We start from the raw sequence: 9198 nt of genomic DNA, 5'->3' as shown, positions 1-9198 counted from the left end.
CCTCTGTTGGTTACATCTTACCCTACTCTTTTCTAAATTTTAATATGGTCAATTTAATTGATGCAAATTCCCTCACCCAAAACTTGATAAAAAAAAGTGGCAGTAAAAGTAGTCTAGAAAAAATTCAGCTCTCATCCTTTTGTAGTTACCAGAATCTACTTGTTAGATTTTCTTTGTACGCTTTCACTTAGATACAATTAATGGTGAAGCCAGGACTTTCCAGAAGGAAAGAAATAATTACATTATTCCTTTTTTTAAAATTGCCAATTTTTTCAATAGAAAGCAGTTCTTATTTTAACATAGGTTGTATACCAGAAATAGGTATTCCATTGCCAAATCAGGACTTCCAAATACTGCAGGGGGATTCGTTTCCAAAAATGAGATGGTAAATATGGAATCACAGAGCTACAAATCCTGTTTTTGCACATATTTCCCCTAAGTTCTGTAGAGACGAACCCCACTTTGAAGGACTTTTTTTTTATTTGGGAGGCTGGGGCTGGCCTCAGAACTGGGATTCTGTTACCCTTGCATGGCAGTCATTGCTAAACTCTTCTGTCTTTTCTAAGTTCTGTGCTAGCAGGACTCCCACTTGCATCAGCTTTCCCCTAGTAACCAGATACGGTATTCTCAACAGAGTAACTGTTCTCCAGCTCTTTATAATTGAACACAGCCAAACTAACAAATGGTTATCAAACCACGAGGACCCAAAACTGGCTCCGTTTTACGCTCTTCCCATAATCTCTGGTTCCCTTTTCATAGGAAGTACATCCCTTGGAACACCGTCCTCAGAGTCTGCAGCCTAACTGCCTTTTAATGAGATTCATTTGCTGTTTCAGTAACTGTCACCTGTGTTGACTTAACCAAAAAAAAAATTTTGCAAGAAGCTTGCAGCATACTTTCATAAGCATTTTCCCTGCCTTTTCAAAACTATTAATCAATAGTTTTGTCTTTCACCCAGACCACAAAAACTATTTCTGAGTAATGCTGGAGAGAGAATGTCATTAAACATCCCCTTTTGTTAAAACATCATTTTCTCTCATTCTGCCCACTTCCCACCAGTGCCTTTCCCTAGATGTAAAGTATTAACAAAAGCTACTTACAACTGTCTCTCTGTCCCACCCCCACAGAGGTCCCAGTCAACGGTGGGAAACAGGCAAATGCTGAACTTGTAATATTCAATTCCGTATGAACTTCAATTTTCTATGTCTGTGAAGAAGGTCAGGACATAAAAATGTGAACACAGAGCAGTTACAGAACTTTTAGATGGCATAGTCCTGCCAGGGCTGGAGCAGGCCACCCAGAGAGTCTGTGGACTCTTCGCCCCTGCGCAGGGTCACAGGCCCCTTGCCATGAGTCTCAGGAGGTACACAGTCCCCGCCATCAAGTGTGCTGCCCTGATGACCTAAAATTCCCTTGCAGAGCTGATTTTATGCCAGTAAATTCTTACAGCTCTGTAATCTTGAGCTTTCCATCTACTCTCTTCTCATTTTCATAATAACTGAACTACAGGGATATTCTTTTAGGGCCTATCAAAGAAGCTTGTAAGTTCATCTCTCCACTTCAGAATAGTATTTCTTAAGATAATCACATATTTGATTTTACAAAGTAAAAATCCTGACTACAAATGACATCAGGGCGCTGCCACGAACAGAGCGGGGAGAGAGAAGGCAGCAGTGCACAAGTAGCTATTTGGGGGCTACATATGTCCATCTCAGCCAGACTCAGAGGACAGTCAGCCTGTGCGCTCTACTAGTGCTCCCCATGACACCTCACCCGGTGGCCCCTGATCCGATGAGACGTGGCCTTGAGCCATTTGGGGTTTCGTAGACATGAATGAAATCTAATACCACTAATGCCCCAGAGTTCTGCTTCAGAAGTAGCTTTATACAGGAAATTAGTCATGAGGTCTGAGGAGGAAGTCCTAAGCATGGAATCTGCTGTGTCTGTCTTGTTGCCTTGTCCACTCCCATAAGCTCTCTTGTCACTTGGGCCAAGCTCCAAGAGTGGCTTACAGAGCAAATATCTTGTAGAGGAACTCTCAGATTTATAAAATCAGGTTTGTGTGTCTATTTGGGGAGGAGAGAATGTGACCAGGAAGAGAGGAGGCATTTTTAAATCAAAATACCATCGTACTGCCTGAGTCTTTACCTGAATTTGCTACTGATGCCATCACAGGTGCCTTTATTGGGTGGGAAGGATTGGGAGATTCCAGGGTAATAGTGGCCTAGGAGTAAGGAGACCCATACCCTGGTCCTCATAATTGCTACTGTGATTGCAACCCTTTGGAAAAGCCACTAATTTGGTCATAGAGATTAAGAAGTTTAAAAACAATCATTCTTTGAAAACAGGATAAATACCACCTGCCCTGATTATGTGATAGAGGCTTTATGAATGGGAATAGGAGTGGATGCAAAAAGTTACACAAATGTATTAGTTATTCAATAAATATTCACTGAGCACCTAAGAGGTGCCACACATTTTGCTTATCTAGAGATACCAAGGCAATCCACTGTTCTCAAGTATGTCACGATCTATTGGGAAAGACAGATAAGTAATGACACTGGTTTTTGGTTTTTTGGTTTTTGTGGGGGTTTTTTGCCTCTTCCTCTCCTATAGGATGAACCCAAAAATAAGAAAGAGAAAGGCAGCATTACCGAACTCCAGAAAAGCTTAGGAATAGAAGACCCCAGGTGGGAACCAATTATTTAAAGTGAGCAGTCAGACCACCCTGACTCCACATACGTGGGTGACCATGCCCACCCCCATACAGTTTAGTCTTAACTCTATAGCAAATGAGAACCAGAGAGGCACTGAACTTGGAGACAACTGGGCACTAATGGGGGCAGGACCACCTATACCATGAAGAACAGGGGAATTATTAACTGGCAATCTGCATCCTCAACAATGAGGTGAGACCCTCTGCCCCACACCCTGCCAAGGTGCAAAACACCAAAAGCCAAGTCTATAGTCCCACATCACTGTGTGTTTCTTTTGCTCATAATAATTACAGGTTTGGTTTTTTTTTTTTTTAAGATTTATTTATTTGTCAAAGAGAGCACAAGCAGGGGGAGCGGAAGGCAGAGGGAGAAGTAGGCTCCCCGCCGATCAAGGAGCCCGATGTGGGACTCCATCCCAGGACCCTGGGATCATGACCCGAGCCGAAGGCAAACGCTTAACTGACAGAGCCACCCAGGCGTCCCAATAATTAGTTAATTGTATGTGCCAACATTGGATATCAGTGTCTCCAATAAATTCTATATATCATGAAGTCAGAGATCATGTCTGATGTGCTCCCCAACATAACCCACCACCAGCATAACACCCTTACATTACTGATAACAGTGAATTGAAGGGTTTAAAATGCCCACCTGGTGAGAAACGGACAGCAATTCCCCTAAGGTCAGAAACAAGACAGGGATGTCCACTCTCACCACTATTTAAAAAAAAAAATCATAACTACAATAATTTGTTACTGGATAAACAAGATAAAAAGATTTAAATTGTGACATCAAAAACAAAATGGGATGGGGAGAGTAGAAATATAGAGCTCTAAAATGCATTCAAATGAGACTACAAGGAAGATGGTGGCAGAGTAGGAGGATCTTGGCTCACCTCATCCCATGAATAATACAACTAGACTACCACTAAATCATCCTAAATACCCCAGAAACTGATCTGAAGATTGGCAGAACAAACACCACAACTAAAGACAGAGAAGAGGCCAAATCGAAGAAGGCAGGAGGTGTGGGGATGTAGCTTGGGAGAGAAATGGATCGTGGCCACTGTAGCGGGGAGGGAGCCACAGTCATGGAGAAGGGCAAGAGACAGTCTGGCACACGGGGGAGTGCATGGGAAAAACTAATCCCCATAGCAATTGGCTTAGAAAGCAAGAGAGCCCAGATTTCATGAGTTCTTGCAACCAGTGGGGCTTAAAGCCCGGAGTTTTAAAGGTCAGTGTGATTGGCTCTGGGAGAGCTTGGAGGACACTGGGGCTGCTCTTGGAGAAAAGGCTGGGCAAGTAGCCTGTGGACAGGCAGCATGAAAACAGCAATCTGAAGAGCCCTGAGGCACAGAGTGCAGAGGTTAGTTGCTAATCTCAGAGCATGTCCCAGAGAAGGAGCATTCACAGTGAGATCCCTCTGAGAACAAAGGAACTAATAGGTGCTATTTCCCTCCCCTGCACCTCAGCATAAACAGAGCCACCTGTGGGAACCCGTGCAGGGAGAGCCAACACTCACTACATGACTTGCTTACACCAAGCCCTGCCCCAGTGCACTCCAGAAAAACCACCCTTCTCTGTCATGCTTGCCTCAGTCGCAGCGCGGTGGGCCCCCTCCCCAAGAAGACGAACCCAAACTCCTGCCAATACCACATCTCCTAACCCAGGAGTTTTGAGAGGCTTTAGTTCCAGTGGCAGCAGCCACTGGTCTCATTTCACAAGCCGACCAGAGCACACCCAGTTAAAATTCACCACATTCAGGCCAGGGACCAACACTCCCCACAGCAGACAAAGAGAGCCTCTGCAGACGACTGGCCCGAAGGATAAAGCAGCCAGGACACAGCAGCACAGAGTACACCAGCACACACTAGAGACACTCCCAGAAGTGCCAGGGCCCGGGGAATGGGAGACACTACACTGCAGAGCACCACAGAACCTCTTCTTCACAAAGCCATTACCCTCAAGAAGGGGAGACATAGCCGACTTTCCTACACAGAGAAACAGGCACAGAGACTTAGACAAAATGAGAAGACAGAGGGATTGGTCCCAAATGAAAGAACAGGACAAGGCCACGGCCGGAGATGTAAGTGAAACAGGTATTAGTAACATGCCTGATGGAGAATTTAAAGCAATGATAATAAAGATATTCATGGGACTTGAGAAAAGAATAGAATACAGCAGTGAGACTATCAACACAGAGATAAGGAATAATATAGCAGAGATAAAGGGCTCGATAAATGAAATAAGAAACATGCTCAAGGAACAAATAGCCTGAAATAGCAGAAAAACCAAGTAATGACTTAGAAGCCAGAGTAATGGAAAGTAATCAAGCTGAACAAAAGAGAGAAAAAAAGAACTATGCAAAATGAGATTAGACTTAGGGAATTCAGCATCAAACATAATAATATTTACATTATAGGAGTCCCAGAAGAAGAGAGAGAAAAGGGGTAAGAAAATTTACTTGAAGAAATAATAGCTGAAAACTTCTCTAATCTGGGGAAGGAAACAGATATCCAGATCCAGAAAGCAGAGGACCCCCAGCAAAATCAATGAAAGCAGATCCACACCAAGACATATTGTATTTAAAATGGCAAAATACAGTGATAACAAAAAAATATTAAAAGCAGCAAGACAGGGGCCCCTGGGTGACTCAGTCGTTAAGCGTCTGCCTTCGGCTCTGGTCATGACCCCAGGGTCCTGGGATCGAGCCCCGCATCGGGCTCCCTGCTCGGAGGGAAGCCTGCTCCTCCCTCTCTCACTCCCCCTGCTTGTGTTGTGTTCCCTCTCTCGCTGTGTCTCTCTCTGTCAAATAAATAAAATCTTAAAAAAAAAAAAAAAGCAAGATAAAAGAAGACAGTTACATACAAAGGAAACCCCATAAGGCTATCAGGGGATTTTTCAGCAGAAACTTCCCAAACCAGAAAAGAATGGCATGATATATTCAAAGTGCTGAATGAGAAAAATCCTGCAGCCAAGAATACTCTATCCAGCAAGGCTATCATTCAGAATAGAAGAAGAAATAGAGTTTCCCAAACAAAGAAAAGTTCATGACCACTAAACCAGCCCTGCAGGAAATATTAAAGGGGACTCTTTGGGTGGACAGGAAAGACCAAAATCACAGTATGAAGATAGGAAACAAAAAGCAGTAAAAATGAATATTTCTGTTTAAAAAAAAAAATGAGTCAAGGAAGTCACAAAATAAAAGGATGTAAAATATAACACTATATACCTGAAACATGGGGAGGAGAGGAATAAAGAATGAGTTCAAAATTAAATGACCATCAACTTAACATAGACTACTATATGCAGAAGATGTTATATACAAACCTAATGGTAACCACAAATCAAAAACCACTAATAAATATGCAAAGAATAAAGAGAAAGAAATCCAAATATATCACTAAGGAAATCCAGCAAACCATGAAAGCAAGAAAGACAAGAAAGGATCAGAGAAAATCTTCAAAAGCAACCACAAAAAAAGTAATAAAATGGCAATAAGTACGTATCTATCAATAATAACTTGGAATGTAAGTGAACTAAATGCTCCAATAAAAAGACATAGGGTGACAGAATGGATAAAAAAAAAAAAGACCCATCTATATGCTGCCTACAAGAGACTCATCTTAAACCTAAAGACACCTGCAGATTGAAAGTGAGGGAATGGAGAAACATCTATCATGCAAACGGATGTCAAAAGAAAGCTGGAGTAGCAACACTTATATCAGACAAAATAGACTACAACAAAGACTGTAACAAGAGACAAAGAAGGACACTATATAATAATAAAGGGGATATTCCAACAAGAAGATATAACAATTGTAAATATTTATGAACCCAACAAAGGAACACCCAAATACATAAAACAGTTAACAACATAAAGGAACGAATCATTAGTAATACAATAAAAGTAGGGGACTTTAACACCCCATGTACAGCAATGGACAGATCATCTAAACAGAAAATCAACAAGGAAACAGTGGCTTTGAATGACACACTAGACCAGATGGATTTAACAGATATATTCAGAACATTCCATCTTAAAACAGCAGAATACACTTTCTTTTCAAGTGCACACAGAACATTCTCCAGAACAGATCACGTATTAGGCCACAAAACAAGCAAATTCAAGAAGATGGAAGTCATCCCACGCACCTTTTTTGACCACAACACTATGAAACTAGAGGTCAACCATAAGAAAAAAATCTGGAAAGACTGCAAATACATGGATGTTAAATAACATGCTACTAAGCAATAAATGGGTGAGCCAGGAAATAAAAGAAGAAATTAAAAAGTACATGGAAACAAATGAAAATGAAAACATAACGGTTCAAAGCCTTTGAGATGCAGCAAAAGCAGTTCTGAGAGGGAGGTTTATAGCAATACAGGCCTACCTCAAGAAGCAAGAAAAATCTCAAATGAACAACCCAACCTTACACCTACAGGAGCTAGGAAAAGAACAACAGACAAAACCTAATACCAGCAGAGGGAAGGTGATAATAAATATTAGAGCAGAAATATATGATATAGCACTAAAAAAAAAAACCAATAGAACAGATTAGTGAAAGGAGAAGCTGGTTCTCTGGGGGAAAAAAATTAATAAAATTGATAAATTTTATTATTTTATTTATTATTTTATTTTATAATTTTATTTTATCTTATCAGACTTATCAAGAAAAAAAGAGAAAGGATCCAAATAAATAAAATCACAAATAAGAGAGGAGAAATAACAACACACAGAAATTATAAGAGAGTATCAGGAAGAACTGTATGCCAAGAAATTGGACAGCCTAGAAGTGGATCGATTCCTAGAAACATACAACCTATCAAAACTGAAAACTGAGCTTCCGTTCCCTCCCCGGCAGGGCGCAGCGGGGGCCGAGGCTGGATCGGGTTCCCCAGCCCGCCTGTCCCAAATCCCGCCGAGGGAGCCGCCGCGCGGAGGACGAGCCCAAGCGGGCACAGGGGAGCGGGAGCTCGGGCCGTCACCGTCCGGGAGCGAGGGCGCAGCCGCAGCGCGCGGCCAGCGGCCACCCGGCACCCGACCGAGCGCAGAGCCTTGCCGCGTTCAACAAAGGCAGCCCGAGCGCATGCGGCGTCTGCAAGTCCAAAATGCAGTACCAACAGTACATGCAGCCGCGTCGAAAATTTGCAGCCGCCTTCCTGGCATTCATTTTCATCTTGGCAGCTGTGGACACTGCTGAAGCAGGGAAGAAAGAGAAGTCAGAAAAAAAAGTGAAGAAGTCTGACTGTGGGGAATGGCAGTGGAGTGTGTGTGCGTGCCCACCAGTGGGGACTGTAGCCTGGGCACGGGGAGGGCACCCGGGCTGGAGCCGAGTGTAAGCCAACCATGAAGACCCAGAGATGTAAGATCCCCCGCAACTGAAAAAGCAATTTGGAGCGGAGTGCAAAACCAGTTCCAGGCCTGGGGAGAATGCGACCCGAATACCGCCTTGAAGACCAGAACTGGAAGTGTGAAGGGAGCCCTCCACAACGCCGACTGCCAGAAGACACTCACCATCTCCAAGCCCTGTGGCAAGCTGACTAAGCCCAAACCTCAAGCAGAATCTAAGAAAAAGAAAAAGGAAGGGAAGAAACAGGAGAAGATGCTGGACTAATAGATGCCACCTTCTGTGGAACATGAAAAGGACGCGAGCAAACAGAATCAGTTAACTATTGCATTTATACCTATGTAGGCTTTTTATTAAAAAATTATCTATAGCTTAAGTACACAATCGGCAGAAACACAAAGAACAGAAAAATTTTCTAGTAGCGTTTTTTTTAAATGTATACCATAGGACCACTAGGGGCTTATAATAAAGGACTGTAATCCTATTTAGAAAGTTGACTTATAGTACACGATACATGGTAGAAAATTGAGGTAAGTTTTTTGAAGTTATGTGATATTTTACATTTAAAATCTTTTTTTTTTACATTTTTTTGTCTTTTGGCAGCAATTTATGTGTTATGACCATGTAAACTACTTTTCTTATTAATTTTTTCACATAGACTTTTCTTCCCAATTGAGAAAAATATATACTAAACAAAGCAGCAATAAAATACAATCATCCTATCTGAGGAAAATATCTTGTTTTCTGCCAGTGGATTTAAAAAAAAAAAAAAAACTTTGGTCAGCAAAAATGGGGAAGGGGGCACAGCATGCTCTAATTCAATATTGACTTTCTTTTTTTTTTAAGAAAAGCATTAAAAGATATTCTTTCACTTTGGCAGGAACATTTGTTTTCTTGATGAAATTATTTTTCCTTCTGAGGAAAAAAAAAGACTAGGAAAATAAATCAAGGTGATGCTAAAAAAAAAAAAACCTGAAACAGGAAGAAATAGAAAATTTAAACAGGCCAATTATCAGCAAAGAAATTGAATCAGTAATCAAAAAACTCCCATCAAACAAAAGTCCAGGACCAAATGGCTTCACAGGCAAATTCTACCAAACATTTAAAGAGTTAATACCTACTCTTCTCAAA

The 9198-nt window shown here is 41.7% G+C and overlaps 1 pseudogene; it reads left to right on the top strand.

Annotated features, from left to right (window-relative positions):
- The first annotated feature begins 7771 nt into the window (after positions 1 to 7771).
- Positions 7772 to 8594, top strand: LOC112814825 (pleiotrophin pseudogene; annotated as a pseudogene).
- Positions 8595 to 9198: the final 604 nt, after the last annotated feature.

This window comes from Callorhinus ursinus, unplaced genomic scaffold (assembly GCF_003265705.2).
Source record: "Callorhinus ursinus isolate GAN/ISIS: 27379988/994484 unplaced genomic scaffold, GSC_fseal_2.0 scaffold6, whole genome shotgun sequence".
Taxonomy (NCBI): Eukaryota; Metazoa; Chordata; class Mammalia; order Carnivora; family Otariidae; genus Callorhinus; species Callorhinus ursinus.
This window is presented reverse-complemented; position numbering and strand designations above follow the sequence as displayed.